Genomic DNA, 14,840 nt, shown 5'->3' with positions numbered 1-14,840 from the left:
TGCTGGAGCCAACACTCTAGTAACAGCTCTCATTACTCATGGTCAGTGTGCGGTGAAGACATCCTCTTTCCCATTTCACCCCAAAGCACATGGAGGGTGGCAGGGATAGAATCATAGGACTGGAAGGGACCTCAAGAGGTCATCTAGTCCAGTCCCCTGCACTCATGGCAGGACTAAGTATTATCTAGACCATCCCTGACAGGTGTTTGTCCAGCCTGCTCTTAAAAATCCCCAATGATGGAGATTCCACAACCTCCCTGGGCAATTTATTCCAGTGTTTAACCACCCTTATGTCCAACCTAAACCTCCCTTGCTGCAATTTAAGCCCATTGCTTTTTGTCCTAGCCTCAGAGGTTAAGAAGAACAATTTTTCTCCCTCCTCCTTGTAAAAGCCTTTTATGTATTTGAAAATTGTTATCATGTCCATGCTCAGTCGTCTCTTTTCCAGACTAAACAAACCCAGTTTTTTCGATCTTCCTTCATAGGTCATGTTTTCTAGACCTTGAATCATTTTTGTTGCTCTTCTCTGGACTTTCTTCAATTTGTCCACATCTTTCCTGAAATGTGGCACCCAGAACTGGACACAGTACTCCAGTTGAGGCCTAATCAGCGCAGAGTAGAGCGGAAGAATTACTTCTCGTGTCTTGCTTATAACACTCCTGCTCATACATCCCAGAATGACATTCATTTTTTTTGCAACAGCGTTACACTGTTGACTCATATTTAGCTTGTGATCCACTATGACTCCCAGATCCCTTTCTGCAGTACTCCTTCCTAGGCAGTCATTTCCCATTTCGTATGTGTGCAACTGGTTGTTTCTTCCGAAGTGGAGTACTTTGCATTTGTCCTTATTTAATTTCATCCTGTTGACTTCAGACCATTTCTCCAGTTTGTCCAGTTCATTTTGAATTTTAATCCTATCCTCCAAAGCACTTGCAACCCCTCCCAGCTTGGTAACGTCTGCAAACTTTATAAGTGTTCTCTGTATGCCATTATCGAAATCATTGATGAAGATATTGAACAGAACCGGACCCAGAACTGATCCCTGCAGGACCCCACTCGTTATGCCCTTCCAGCATGACTGTGAACCACTGATAACTACTCTCTGGGAACGATTTTCCAACCAGTTGTGTACCCACCTTATACTAGCTCTATCTAGGTTGCATTTCCCTACTTTGTTTAAGAGAAGGTCATGCAAGACAGTATCAAAAGCTTTACTAAAGTTCAGATAGACCACGTCTACTGCTACCCACCATCCACAAGGCTTGCTACCCTGTCAAAGAAAGTGATCAGGTTGTCAGGGATAGTGGTTTCTGCTGCTCTGGGCCTGGTGGGAATGAGGGACTCTACTGATCTGAAATGAGTTATTGCTGTGCCAGAGGGACCCTCCCACTCAAGGTAACAAGTCAGGGGGGTAAGCAGCTGGCCATCTCCTCTCCCCCCAGCTGAGGTCTTCGATGGTGGCTGATAAGCAAAGAGCTCATTACATCAGAGCCAAGATGTGGAGCAATTTGCATTTCACAAAAGGAAGTTCCCACCCTGCAAATGAACTTCCTGATCAGCAAAGAGCCAGAGCTGTCATCCAGTTGCAGAGGGGTTTCTCACACCAGGCCCTACAGGCCTGCTCCTGCTTCCACTGAATTCAGTGGCAAAAGCTCCTCTGGGAACAGGGTTGGGCACTTCATCAGCAGAGCTCACTCACTCTTGGCCAATGGTCAGCTGTCAGCATTTCCAGCACAGCGTGGGCTCCGCGGGGGGATAGACCACACCATGGCTAAAACGCCTGGGGCCTATACGCTCACGCTCCCACTGTTGGGGCTCCCCTGGCAGTAGTGCGTGGCTGGGAAACTTTCAGCCCAAGCTCCATGCAGCCCTGGCGTGACCCTGCAGTTCTCCCACTCTTTGGGTGCGGAGTGGGGCTGCTGGTTATCCCTGGCTCTCTCACCCCTCGGACCAGCCTCCTGGTAGCTCTTGCGCCCTGCTTCCACGCGTGAGCAAAGGGAAACTAGGGCAACTGCAATCAGCCATGGGCCATTTTGCTTCCCCTTCCTCCCCCTCCCCTACAACAGAGCCAGCACATCACAGCTGCCTCCCCCAAGTTACGCTCCAGTTTGCAAGTGCAATGTTCACTCACACCGCAGCTGACCAGGATGTGGTCTGTTTGGTGTTATTGGCTGTGCATCTTGCTGGAGCACCTTGAGGCCCCCGTCAGGGATCGGGGCCCCACTGGGCCAGGTGCTGGACACACACGTAACAAAAGTGTGGGCCTTGCTGCAAGGAGCTTCCAATCTGCATCTCTGTCCCTTTGTGCCTTTAGCTGCTTTAGTTCTTACAGTCCTGCCTGTCAGTGCACAGAGCCCTGCCCCAGGGCGTGGGGTTCCCCTGGCCAGGTGAACACGGGAGGGGCATCCATGTTTCAGCTCTCCTGTTTGCACCATTTCCTCCAGCAGCCCAAGGGGTTAATGTGGAGCATGGCTCAGACAGTTCCCTTTTCTAATCTTGGTGCATTTACAAAAACCATGTGTGAGAATAACAGGAAAATTGTCTCCCTAGCTGCCCAGCACCCACAGCCTGGAGCTCAGCATGGCAGAGGGGAAGTCTTTGATGTTGACTTGGTCCCTTCTTTGCCACTGTGCTAAAAGTCCCTGGCTTGCCCCTGCCTGTTCGCTGGAGACCAGTTCTGTTACCAACATCCAGGGCAGGAAGAGATGGCTGGGCTAGTCTAAGAACTCCTACAGCTGCAGTTAACTGGCCTAATTCCAACTCACTCAAACACTGTAAAGCTGAAAATATGACTTGAGCGTGGCTGCTCTTGGGTTCATGTCCCACACAGGAGAGAGTTTAGCGACAAGGCGGAGTGGGGGTAGAGAGAGAAATCCTAATGAAAGCAAAAGCCAGCTCCCAGACCATACACCAGGAACCCCGTGAAGCAGTCTAGGTTAGATGGGCTTCTCTCTCCCTCAGACAGAGCTCAGCCTGTCTAGCAGCTAGGAGATAGGGTTGTTTTTATTGGAATCATGGTTGGAAACGTAAAAACACATGGGTTTAAATTACAAGGTGAAGAAAAGATTTGTAAATACACAGGAACCTTAAAAAGCTCCCGAGGAGGTTGCTGACCCACCGAGGGTCACCCATTCCCTGAACAGCATCATATTAGCTCTCAGTGGGTCGGATCAGTGACACAATCATAACGGTCCAAATAATCTGAAGAAGTGGGGTTTTTTTGCATCTGAAGAAGTGGGGGGTTTTTGCATCTGAAGAAGTGGGGTTTTTACCCACAAAAGCTTATGCCCAAATAAATCTGTTAGTCTCTAAGGTGTCACCGGACTCCTCGTTGTTTTTGTGGCTACAGACTAACACGGCTGCCCCCGATACTCGGTCCAAATAATCGTGCACCTAGGAAAGATGTGCCCAGCATGTCTGCCCTGGGCAAATGTGGACACTGGAGCCCTGAAAGCCTCTTAGCCCCACTTTCCCTGTGGACTGCTGGATGAGCCTGCAGCTTCGTGCTCCTGTTGAGTGCTAACAGTCAGCGATTTGGGTCACCAGCAAGGCACAGGAACATACAAGGAAATGCCTGCTGGCATCTAGTTATTTATTTAAAACAAAAAAGAAATATGCAAATTTATATGCAAATGAGGTGTCATTCTCAGGACTCCTAGGAAGCTTCCAGTAAAGCCCTCAGCATCATGACTTTGAGCAAGCCCCAGTCTAAAATAAGTGTGTGTCCCTCCCTACTTGTCTGTCCTGGAGGTTGTGCTCTCACTTCTGGCTTCTGCAAATTGTATTACACTAGAGCTGCTCCACACCCCCGGCCAGCGTCCCACACACTAGACCAGTGACACTCAGACCTCAATGGCTCAGGAGCCAAATTAGTGATCAACAGTACCCAAAAGAGCCACAGGAGTGTGAATTCATTATTTCATTTACTCTCTCTCTCTCTCTATATATATATATATTCTCACAGCAAAATGGCTGACCAAGTATTATTTTATCAGCTACAACTGATTAATAACATAGTAGAAGCACCCTGATTGGTTAATAATTAAATCAGTCACTGGTTTAAGATCATGTGTGGCAAAGCGCTGCAGCAGACACATTCAAGAGCCACTTGTGGATTGCAGCCTCAGGCTGAGTATGGCTGCACCAGACCGTGCTGCCTCCCTGGGCAGAGGGTTCCGATTCTGGTTTTACTGCTAAAAGATCATCTTCCTTCTGCATGACGCCGCAGACGGTGCTGCCGAAGGGCACAGACATAGATTGTCAGCAGCTCAGGCTGCAAACAAGCTGCTTCTGGTTCCAAGTGTTTGAGCACCCAGCCTGGCATGGTTCTAGCTTTCTAAAGCCTAGACATGAAAATTGCCTTCAGAGCAAGAAGCCAAGAGATGGGAGTGGAGTGAGAAGCGTGGTCGTTTGACTGGCTGGGAAGCGTGCCAGTACCAAAGAAAACCAAAACCAAGAGAGGCCCACTGGCCCTAGCAATAGGCAGAGGGGAAATGACCCTTTCTGACTTGCAGCTTCCTGCTCTGCTGAACTCAGATACCCTCCTCCATTGGCTGCCCCTCCTACCACTTCCTCCTCAGCTGCTGCCTCCACGGCACTGAGTTAGCCACCTGCTCTGAGATGCTGCCCCTTCAGGTTTTACTCAAGGTAGCTCAGAATGAAGGTCCTTTATCCATCAAATTACGCTTCCTGGTGAAAAACCACACCCGCAAGGCCACCAGGATATTCTGAGAGGGGTCTTCCCGCCAGCAGGATCTTGACCTTGCCCATTCCCTGCAGACACGAGCAGGTTGCTACTCAGCAGTCTGAAAGGAAGAGTGAGGAATTCAGATGGGAGAGAGGTGGCCCGTCAGAATTTTCTGCCTGTTGTTCTAAGGAAGGGAATGAGGATGGAGAACTCTGGCAATGGGCAAACACTTCCCAGATCTGCTGCCGGCTAACAAGGAGGAGGAAGGAGGTGCTGAGAGTTCATTAAGGGCCTGATCCAGTCTGGCTCTCATGGAGCAGCTCCAATACTGCTACGGGAAATGCTCCTTAGCCATTTCCAAGCAGGGAGCAGATCCTAAGGAGGCACAGACTAGGATGGGAAGCCATTTCAGGAGACAGCACCTCATGGCAGTGACACCATCAGAACTTCTGAACTTTCTCCTGCCGACTCTCTGAATGTTATAAGGACTGACAAATGCTGATCTGGACCACTTTTTCCAGGTCCAGCCCTTCACCCCAGTGCTGGTACGGCAGCCCCAAGTCTGAGCATCTCTACTCACCTTACCTTTAACCAGGGGAACTGTGGAACTGGTCCCTGTGGATACTGGTGAAGGAAGGCTCCAACCACTGTTTGCTATGTAAATATCAGACAGAGAAGAAAAACAGCCAAAACCCTCCACCCCAAGCCCCCAGCACCTGAGCAACATCTGGGCTGTATGGCCTAATGCAGGCGTCATGGCTTGGAGAGCAGGGAGGGGAAGTTGAGGGGTATTTCCTCTTTTCTCCTCCCCAGAGACTGAGAGCTAGTTCGTGCTTTAGACGAGTGACCTCCCCTTGTCCCCACCTCTTCCACCCCTGTGACTGCCCCAGTGATGAGAAGGGTGCCAGCTGGGCATTCCAGTGCAGCTAAGCAAGAAAAAACAGTCTATGAGCAGTTCCTGTGGCATTTCTGTCCGTTTCAGGACATCCTCCGCAGGGTTGTGTGCTTCTCTTGTTGCTCTTCTGATTCCTTCACCCAGACTCTCTGCGCTCTGCCTCGCCAGGGGATGGGGAGCCACGGGGGCGCAAATTAACAGATGGAAAGGAATATTTTTATGTCCTGTGATTAAAAAGTGAATATTGTGCCCTAAGTCTGCCGGGGACCTCGTCAACCCGCTAGGAGTCTGCTAAAATCCCAGAACATGGCCTAGCAGCTTCACCTAACCTCTGGAGGGAGCTTGACCACAAAACACTGGATTGTACTAATAATACTTAGCACCTGCCATCAGAGGATCTCAGAGCACTTTCTAAGGTGAGTAATGTCATTATCCCCATCTTACTGAAGCCAAGGTACCGGGGTGAAACGACGGGGCTGAGTCTCCACAGAGAGTCACTAACAGAACAGAGGCCAGTGCCCTGTTCGCAGACCCAGCAGGGCATAGATGCTGGAGCTGGCAAAGACAGGTCAGGGAATTCATTGACCTATCCATGCAGGATGCAGCCCCCCTGTTAGAGGACGCATGGGATATTAAATTCATGCTGCCCTTGATTTGAGGGCAAGCCCAGACTAGCTTATGAAACTTGATCTGATCTGAGGTCCTTTCATAAAACTGGGATTCTTTAGACAAAGTTTACTTCCATTTAATATGTAAATCAACTATCATGTTATTCATATTACAGTGTACTTGCTAGTGTATATGTGTGCCATTTGCCTCTTCTGGAGAGAATCACAACTGCTCAGTTGTGTGTCATATCACCTATAGTGCTAATGGAGAGTCTTCTGTGGCTAAGGTAGCAGGGATCTGTGATGTTGGAGCAGAAGCAGCTGAGTTCTTTCCATATCACTGCTGTGATACTCCAAAGGGTTGGGGTGTGCAGTACAGTGACAGCTGTGAAGTCCCAGCTGGCTACAGCGGGGACACAATGTGCAGTGAGATAAAGAAAGTTGGTAGGTGGGCCTGGACCCAGCTTCTGGGATGGAGAGAAATCAATCATTGCACTTACCGTCTGGTGTCATTCTCCCTTTGGGGATTTTATTCCTCACCATCTCTTCCTATTATCTCTGCCCGTTCATAATTCACCCCCTCTCCTCTCATGAACCAGGTTTATCCCCTGGACCCACTGGGAGGAAGGAGGTGAGGCTGGGGATTTATACACTACAGGATCCAAACCAGCACATTGCAACATGTCTGATGTGTCACGAATACCTGACCCCAATTTGTGTGGCTAATTACCAGCTAGAAATACATGGAGGAGTCTGGAAATAGCAATGGGATGTCAGCTACACATGTTTGTATAACAAAGCCCAGAACTGCGTGTGATTTATATAGACCCTGACCATAAAAAGGGGAGTGTGTGGTGGTCTTCAAAGGCTTAGGATGCTGGAATGCCACAACTCCAATGTCTATATTAGATCTCACACACACACAAATTAAGCTTGCAAAGTCAAGCCCTCAAAATTTAGGAAATGCCAGAATTAAGGATGCCAGTGCAACCTTAATTTGCGCCCCCCTTGTGCGTATGCAATACAATACAGTCTTTAATTATATGATGACATGCTATTTTTTTCTACAGGCCCTCTGCTTCCTTCAGTGCCCAGGCCAGTTAATAAGCAACAGTTCAAAATTTTATTTTATTGTCATTGTTCAGTGTGTGCTCCAGCCCTTATCTACCACACCCTATTCAAACCCTGCTCTGAAGATGGAATTATTAATTTCCTCATAGACCTTTTCTATGGTGCTCATCACTATAGTGTGTGAGTGCTTCACAAATACCAGTTTATTGTCACATGAGATGAAGGGGTGGTGTGACCCCCCTTTTTCCAGATGGAGAACTGAGGCACAGAGAGATTGTGAAAAGTTTCCACTAATTTTGGATGCCCAAATTCAGAGGCCTCGGATCGGATTTTGCGGCGTATTTAGCATTGCAGAGCACTGGGTATGTTCAAAGCCCAGCTCCCATTGACTTCAGTGCAGCTGTGAGTGCTCAGCACTTTTGCAAATCACACGCCAGGGTCTCAAGTGGTGCACCGAGAAAATGAGGAACACACAATTAGTGACCGCCTGGGAAATTCTTGGTTTAAGTAAGCATCACAGTTTCAGGATAACTCCATTCCCCTTCTGCAGTCCCTTGAGAGCACCCATTTAAAGGTTTCTGTTTCCCATCCATCACTTCTCTTGGGCAGAGACCCACGTCTCTCTCTCCCTTCTGGCTAAAGATTTTAAGGCTGCACAGCTCCCTGCCTTCACTGTGCTATCCCCAGCAAGCCAGGCTGCCCAAACAGGCCCGTGTCAGTGCTTCGCTTTCTCTCTGAGGGCTATGAATGAAGTCACAGCTGTCACTGTGCTGCATACCATGATCATTTAGAGCTTTACAGAAATTATGGGGAGAAAACTCAGCTGCTTCTGCTCCAGCATCACAGATTCCTGCTCCCTTAGCCACAGAAGACTCTCCATTAGCACTATAGGTGATATGACATGCAGCTGAGCAGTGGTGATTCTTTCCAGAAGAGCCAAGTGGCACACACATACCCTAGTCAGTGCATTGTAATTTGAATAACATGATAATAGATTTACATATTAAATTCAAGTGCCCCAGTGAACTTCCTGCAGTTATGTCACCACACAGCTCCTTCTAGGCAAGCACAATTATTATTACGATAAAAGTGTTACAGAGAAAACACATTAAACAATAAAAGAATCTACATGCATGCTAAAAATCTTACCAGAGGTCTCCCATCAGTCTTATGGGGCACTAGTAGGTAAAATCCTTCCAACCCTTCTCCAAGGATTGGAACTCCCCTTGGACAGAAGGTCCTGTCCATTTGCTGGGTCAGAAAGCAGGCCATGAGCCAGTTTACATGCAGGCTATTTATCCAAAAGTCATTTCTTTGTCTAGTGGTGTCTGGAGAATCCAGTTTGAACTAGTATATGCAAGCATCCCCAAGAAGCAGTATCTGGTGTGTGTGTGGGCGGGGGGGTTACAACCTGGCTGATTTGCCTTAGTCACCACCCACAGTGCTTAGTTCCTGAGGAGCTGGGGCAGCCCGTCCCCATGGAGAAGAACACAACTGGCCATCATCCATTCGCTTAAAACAATGGACCCCAAAGATACTGCAGGAAGTTGTTCTATCTGTCACCCAGAATCACATAGCAACTCTGGGGCAGAGTTGGGGATAAAATCCAGTTCTCCAAGGCAGCTGTCATCTGCCTTAGCCATGAGACCAGCCTTTCCCTTCCTTCAAACCCCTGCCTCATTCACTGCACTGCCCTGATTAAACCCTGAAGCAGGTTCGTGTTGTGCACCACATGAGACAGTGGTTCTGTCAAAAAATAGGATGTGATCATGTAATTAAAGGCTGTATCGTCATGCAGATACTTCAGCCCCGTGTGTGTAAGGTTGCATGGGCAACCTGAATTCCAGCATTTCCTTACTTTTGAGTGCTTGACTTTGGCACCTTAATACTGTTCTTTTAACAGAGTTACCAGGAGTAATGTCGTAGATTTCTAATAGCAAAGCAAAAAAAAAAAAACCAAACAAACAAACAAAACCAAACCAAACCACTTCAGAAATTCCATCATGTAGCATCATAATGACACCAGCATGGATCATTGGGAGGGTTGGAACCTTTAGATCCAGCCACTCAGACCTCTGCCCCTTGGTGTAATGGAGCAACTGTTAGCAGTAGTAGGCTGTATCCTCTAGGTGGACCAGCACTAGAGGTGAATAAGCCACAAACTTTGCCAGGGGGTTTTCACAGATATTTGCTGACAGCCGAGGAATGGACTCTGGAATCTTGCGCTCCATTCCAGGTTCTGGAGCTGATTGTGCTCGCGTGCACACAGATGCTTCTGTCCATTCCCCCAGGCTTGATCCCTTCTGCCTCATCCCTCCAACATGTGTCTCTCCCAAACCTGTGTCTTCTCCCGGGCTTAGGCTTCTCATCCAAGTCTCTTTGCCCAGCAAGTCCCGACCCAGTTCACCCCTCCTGGTTCCTTGTCCAACCCATCTCTCCCCTCCCAGCCCCATCTCCCAGTCCTAGTCTCCCCCCCAGGCTCCTCACCCAAGCTCAGTCTCCGCCCTCCCTCCCTGGCTCTTTGCTCCAGTCTCCCCATTCCATGACTCCTTGTCTGAGCCTCAGCCCCAGCTCTCTCCCCTGACCCACAACTCCTTGTCAGATCTGCCTCCTGCGGCCTGCCCCATTCCCCCTGTACTAGTTCCTGGTCCTAGTCTTCTTGTCCAGCCAGTCCCAGTTTCCCCCACCCTCCAGCTCCTTCTCCTTCTCCAAGGTCAGTGTAACCCCTCCCATACAACTCAATCCCAGTCTCCCACCTTTCCCTCACTGGCTCCAAGTCCCCAGCACCCAACCTCCTGGCCCAACCAGTTGCACCTTCCCCACTGGAGTCCCCATCCCAGTCTCTTTACTCAGCTAGTACGAGCCTTCCAACCCACCCCTGGCTCCCAGCCCCACCCTTTTTGCTCAGCTTGTCCCCGTCCCAATTTCTCTCCCCCTTCCAGTCCCAGTCTCCCCAGACTCCACATCCCAATCCACTCCTTTCCCTCCCTGTAGTCTGTTTTTTGTCCCCTCTGCATTCGAATCAGACAGTTTCCTCTCTATGCTGCCTGGGCGCCCTCAGTGTGGTTACTGAGAGCACGGAGGAGACACGTTCCCTGCTCTGAGTACTGGTGCCCAGCCCTGCCCCAGCAGGCAGCAGCCATTACAGGGAAAGACCAGCTTCTCCCCTGTTGCCCTGGGCTCTAGAAACCATGTTCTGTGGGGATAGTGCATACACAGTCTGGTCACCCCGGGAGCTGTGAGAGGATGGCGTGTGCTCAGTGAGGATGGACTCTTCCAAGCTTTTAGTTGCTAAAACTGAAGACGGCTTTACCAAGCATGTACAAACTGCAGTTTTTCCAAGGCTTATAGCATGGCCAAATTTGGGCAGATTTTCATGGGGATGGTAAAAGGGACATCCCTGACACAAAATCTACCCCTGCCAAATTTCAAGTCCCTGCTCCAATGCATGGAGGTGTGAGGGCTGTTCAAAGAAAAACTCACCAGAATTTTTTAACAAGCATTTTCCCCTTAGCTAGCCTCATTCTCAGAAATGGCCAAACTGTTTTGGCAGAAATTTAAAAAAAAAAAAAAAGAGTCAGACATCCAGAATGGAAAATTTCAGCCTGGCCAGTTAAAGTTTGGCAAAGTTGTAAGCAACTGAAAACAGGGTTTTGTAGTGGGAAGTGTCAGGCAGCCTTATAATAGGCAGTGCTATCAGCTGCTGCTAAGAACCCCAAAGAGAGAGAGCTTTCAGAGTAGCAGCCGTGTTAGTCTGTATTCGCCAAAAGAACAGGAGGACTTGTGGCACCTTAGAGACTCACCCATTTATTTGAGCTGTTAACAGAGAGCTGTTACACTTAGAGAGGCAGGGGCTTGTCTCTTTCACTAAAAGTTCATCCAATAAAAGACATTACCTCACCCAACTTGTCTCGCTTGTATTTAGAGAGACAGAAATGGAGAGAGCAAAAGAGATGGTTAGGGAGAGATGCTGGGGTTCTCAGAGGCGTAGAATAGCCTGTTTCTGTTCCTTCTTCCTTGCATGTTAATTGCATTCCGGGTCAGTTCCAATAACTAAAGAAGGAACTTGAAGTGTTGTCATACAACAAGTTCCTTAATTTTGCTCAGAAGAACCAAGCTCCCGGCAGCCACCATTGCTCTATCTCTAGAAACAGACCCCGTGGAATGCTGCTGACCTTTGATGTTAAGGAATAATGTTTTTTTCTGATAATGCAAAAGGGGTTTTCATCAAAGTGGACTTTAGGTCAGATTCTGATCTCCATTGCACTGGTGTAAATCCAGAGTAACTCCATGGACAGTGCACATATTGGGGAGTCTGATGCCCCACTGCCAGAGCAGAATGGTAACATTTTAAATCCACTTTCACAGATATCGGTGACAACACAGGGAGAAAGGCAATGGAGAGTCAAGCCCTGGATGATGGTCTTGCACAAAATGAACACCTTTGCCCAAGACTCTGGTGATAGTGGACTGACACAACAGTTTTGGGGTCGATATGGTGACACCCAGGAGCTTGGGCTCACCATGAGATTCACATCTGATATGGCCGCGAGAGTTGTGTGGACATTCTGATCAGAGTCAGAGTTGGGAAGAGGGGCCAAATCAGCTTAATTAAGTTAACAAAGGGACAGTGAGCAGCGGGGAGGAGACCCCTGCAAGAGTGAGCAGAGATATTTCTCTCCATTGTGTTTGCTTTGTGTAGTTACAATCCAAGGAAGCCCATGAGAATTCCTAGTACATCCATGCAAATTATATTGTGACTATGTCATAAATATGAAAATACGTTCTCTAAAGAACTGGTTACGGGGACAGCTTCTGCAGTGTGCTGATCCTGGCTAACTTCCAGGTCCAATTCACACCATAGGGCTTGGCTCCCTTTAGCTAGATGGGAGCTCAGGTTGGGAGCGGGACGTTATGACGTTCCCCAAGAAATCAGACAGGGACAGATGGGAAGGAGTTTCTCTTGTTCTGCATTTATTATTCTCTGATTCTGTGATTAGGAATGCCTCCAGCTCCAAACGAGCTCCCTGAGTATGGGCCTGGAGATGGTTTCTTCTTGGAATGGTTTGTGTGTGTGTGTTGCGTTAATAGCCAAAGTGAAGGCCACACGGAGCTGCCAAGGGTCATTCACTTGGGATTCATTTTTAAGGTAATTTTTAAAGCCTCCCACTGAACTCATTGAGGTTTGTAGAGCACAGCAAGCTCCTGAGATGATGGAAGCTAGAGAAGGGCAAAGTCTTGCCGGAACAGCGGGTGGTGTCATTGTTAGGGCGCTGCCGTATTTTCTTAAATCTCACTCAGGAGTTTTTTGTTTGAAATTTCTCTTATCAAAATCGTCACAGGGTGAGAGGCCTGCAGAGTCTGACACTGTGCCCTCCGCCTCCTCCCGCCAGCCTACCGTGCACCATGCCCTCTTCCCAGCATGACACAAATTCTCCCCCGGCTGCTCAGCCCTAGACATGAAGCTGTTACACTGGTTCTACCCCGAGGTCCTTCTGTTGACTTCAGTGGCATTATACTGGCATAACTCTTGTATCAGGGAGCAGGGAGCCAGGCCCAGTGTCTTTGAGGGCTAGTGACAACCAGCTCCCCGAGGGGAAGGGGCCAAAGTCCACGGGAGAAGAACCAGAATCTTTGCTGGTAAGAGATGATGGCTGTAGGAACAGGGGCCCAGAGACAGAGACCGGTGGCTGGAATGGAATCGGAGTAGGAGGGTAGGGTCGGGTAGAACCATACAGGTGCGGAACTGACAAAGGGCAGGGTTAGAAGTCTGTGGGCGGGGCATGTGGTGGTGGTGGGCGGGGCCTCAGTCGTGTGGGCGGGGCATGTGCTGGAGGGCTCAGAACCGGCTCCTGAGGGCGGGGGAATGGTTTGGGGTCCAGTTAGCAGCCGGTTCAGGGCAGAGCGGCCCCGGCCTGGCCGGGGAGCCGGTAGCCTGACCTCCTGGGACCCAGAGCCGGGTAGCAGGAAAGTGGCAGCTGCACTCCGGGGAGCGGGGAGACATGCAGCCAAGACAAGGGGGCTGAGCCCCAGGCGGACTCGCGGCTGCAAGCGCCGGTGAGATCGCGCGGCCGTCGGGGCCGGGGGGCGAGCTGGGGAGCCCGCCCCGGCGGGCGGCCAGCAGCGCTCGCTGGGGCCCCGGGGAAGGAGCAGGGGGCTGGCCTCAGTGGGGAGGGGCCGGGGTCTGGGTTCGTCCCGGCCCCAGAGCCCGGGTACCACGCTCCGGAGTTGCCGTGGGGGGGACCCGGACAGGGCGCCCCGGCTGCGGTGCACGATCCCCGGCTCTACCAGCGAGCCCCCGGCTGGGCTGGGAGGTGCGTCCCGGTCCCACCCGCCGCGTGGGCGGCGGCTCGCTCTGCTGGGCGAGCTTTGCACGGCGTCCGGGGAGCCGGGTGCACCGCGGTGCGATGCCCTGTGGGCTGCAGGGGCTCCCCGGGCAGGCTGGGCTCCGCGCCCTGCACTGCTGAGCCCAGGGAACGTGGCTGCCAAAGTCACCCAAGTGTCTGGCCAGGCCGCGGTGCAGAGTCATCGCTGAATGTTTGGAAAGCGCTGTGGGGACGAAACGCAGCTCTGTGCGTGCCAAGCAGTTGAGTGGGAAGCTGTGGCTGGCTCCCAGCGCGGGTGTTTGCAAAGGTTAGTGGGGTAGGGACCGAGGGATTGCCAGAGCGGAGCAGGTAACGGCTGGTCTAACTTTATCCTGTCTCCACTCTTGATTAGTACCAGCTTCTTCAACGTAAGGTGCAAGCAATGGTTCAGGGCAATGATGGGATAACCTGTCCTCAGGGCAAGCTCCCATCTCATTCCCTTTAATCCGTTTAAGTAAAGATTGTGGCCGGGAATGTGCAGACACAGACACTGTCTATTTGGATGCCTGCAAATAGACCACCTGGAGTGTGTTGGAAGGTTATTTATGAATTCAAGAACTGAAGGTTGACTTTTCATACCCTGTGGTCTTTTATTCAGGAACTGAAGGTAATTGCCAGGTTGCGGAGAAGGAACTGAAGTTATCAGCATTGAGGTATGGGGTTTTTTTTCCATGTGTGAAATAAAATAGTTGAAATGTTGACACATGGATTTAGGTCCCCTTAAAAATTGCTGATGTGTGTGCAACCCCTGAGAGTTAGGTACTGGCAACTCTTAATCATCTCCCCCCCCCCCCCACTTACAACCAGCTACACTCCTCCAGTGTGCAGTGCCCCAAATCTACAACTGGAGCTTGGCTTCCCACACTCTGAGGCGGGCAGTGTCGTTACATCACACGGGGTTTCTGTTATTGCTACAGGTCTGGGAATAATTTCGTCCTTGCTGGTGGAACTCCTGACTTCAGTTCAGTGACGCGACAATGAATTTGGCTCCAGCGTTTCACACGTTGTGGTGACTTTGAAAAATAAATGTTTTCTTTCCCTCTCCTCCTCCAGAAAGAAATGTAATTAGAACGTATCTTCCTCTCAGACCCTCGCTCATGGTGAAGGCAGCGTCTCGGGCTGGAGCCAGAGCTGGACTTCCAGTACAATGACTATCAATTCCAGCAGTAATAGCTGTCCCAGACCCCGGCCTCTTCTTCACATAACCGTAC

The 14,840-nt window shown here is 50.1% G+C and overlaps 1 protein-coding gene across 4 annotated transcripts in view; it reads left to right on the top strand.

Moving 5' to 3' along the window:
- Nucleotides 1-5,630: 5,630 nt before the first annotated feature.
- Nucleotides 5,631-14,840, top strand: part of HCK (HCK proto-oncogene, Src family tyrosine kinase) — a 31,676-nt gene continuing 22,466 nt past the window's right edge. For 2 of the 4 annotated variants that reach the window (XM_073308865.1, XM_073308866.1), the window contains exons 1-2: nucleotides 13,130-13,321; nucleotides 14,228-14,282. The gene's annotated coding sequence lies outside the window, so the exon portion shown is untranslated. Of the gene's footprint in view, nucleotides 6,002-13,129; nucleotides 13,322-14,227; nucleotides 14,283-14,840 lie in introns of those variants that run through there. The other 2 variants (XM_073308867.1, XM_073308868.1) reach the window with 2 other exon arrangements.

The sequence above is a fragment of the Lepidochelys kempii genome, chromosome 13 (assembly GCF_965140265.1).
Source record: "Lepidochelys kempii isolate rLepKem1 chromosome 13, rLepKem1.hap2, whole genome shotgun sequence".
Taxonomy (NCBI): Eukaryota; Metazoa; Chordata; order Testudines; family Cheloniidae; genus Lepidochelys; species Lepidochelys kempii.
Note: the sequence above shows the minus strand (reverse complement) of the source record. Positions and strands in the feature narration are given on the sequence as shown.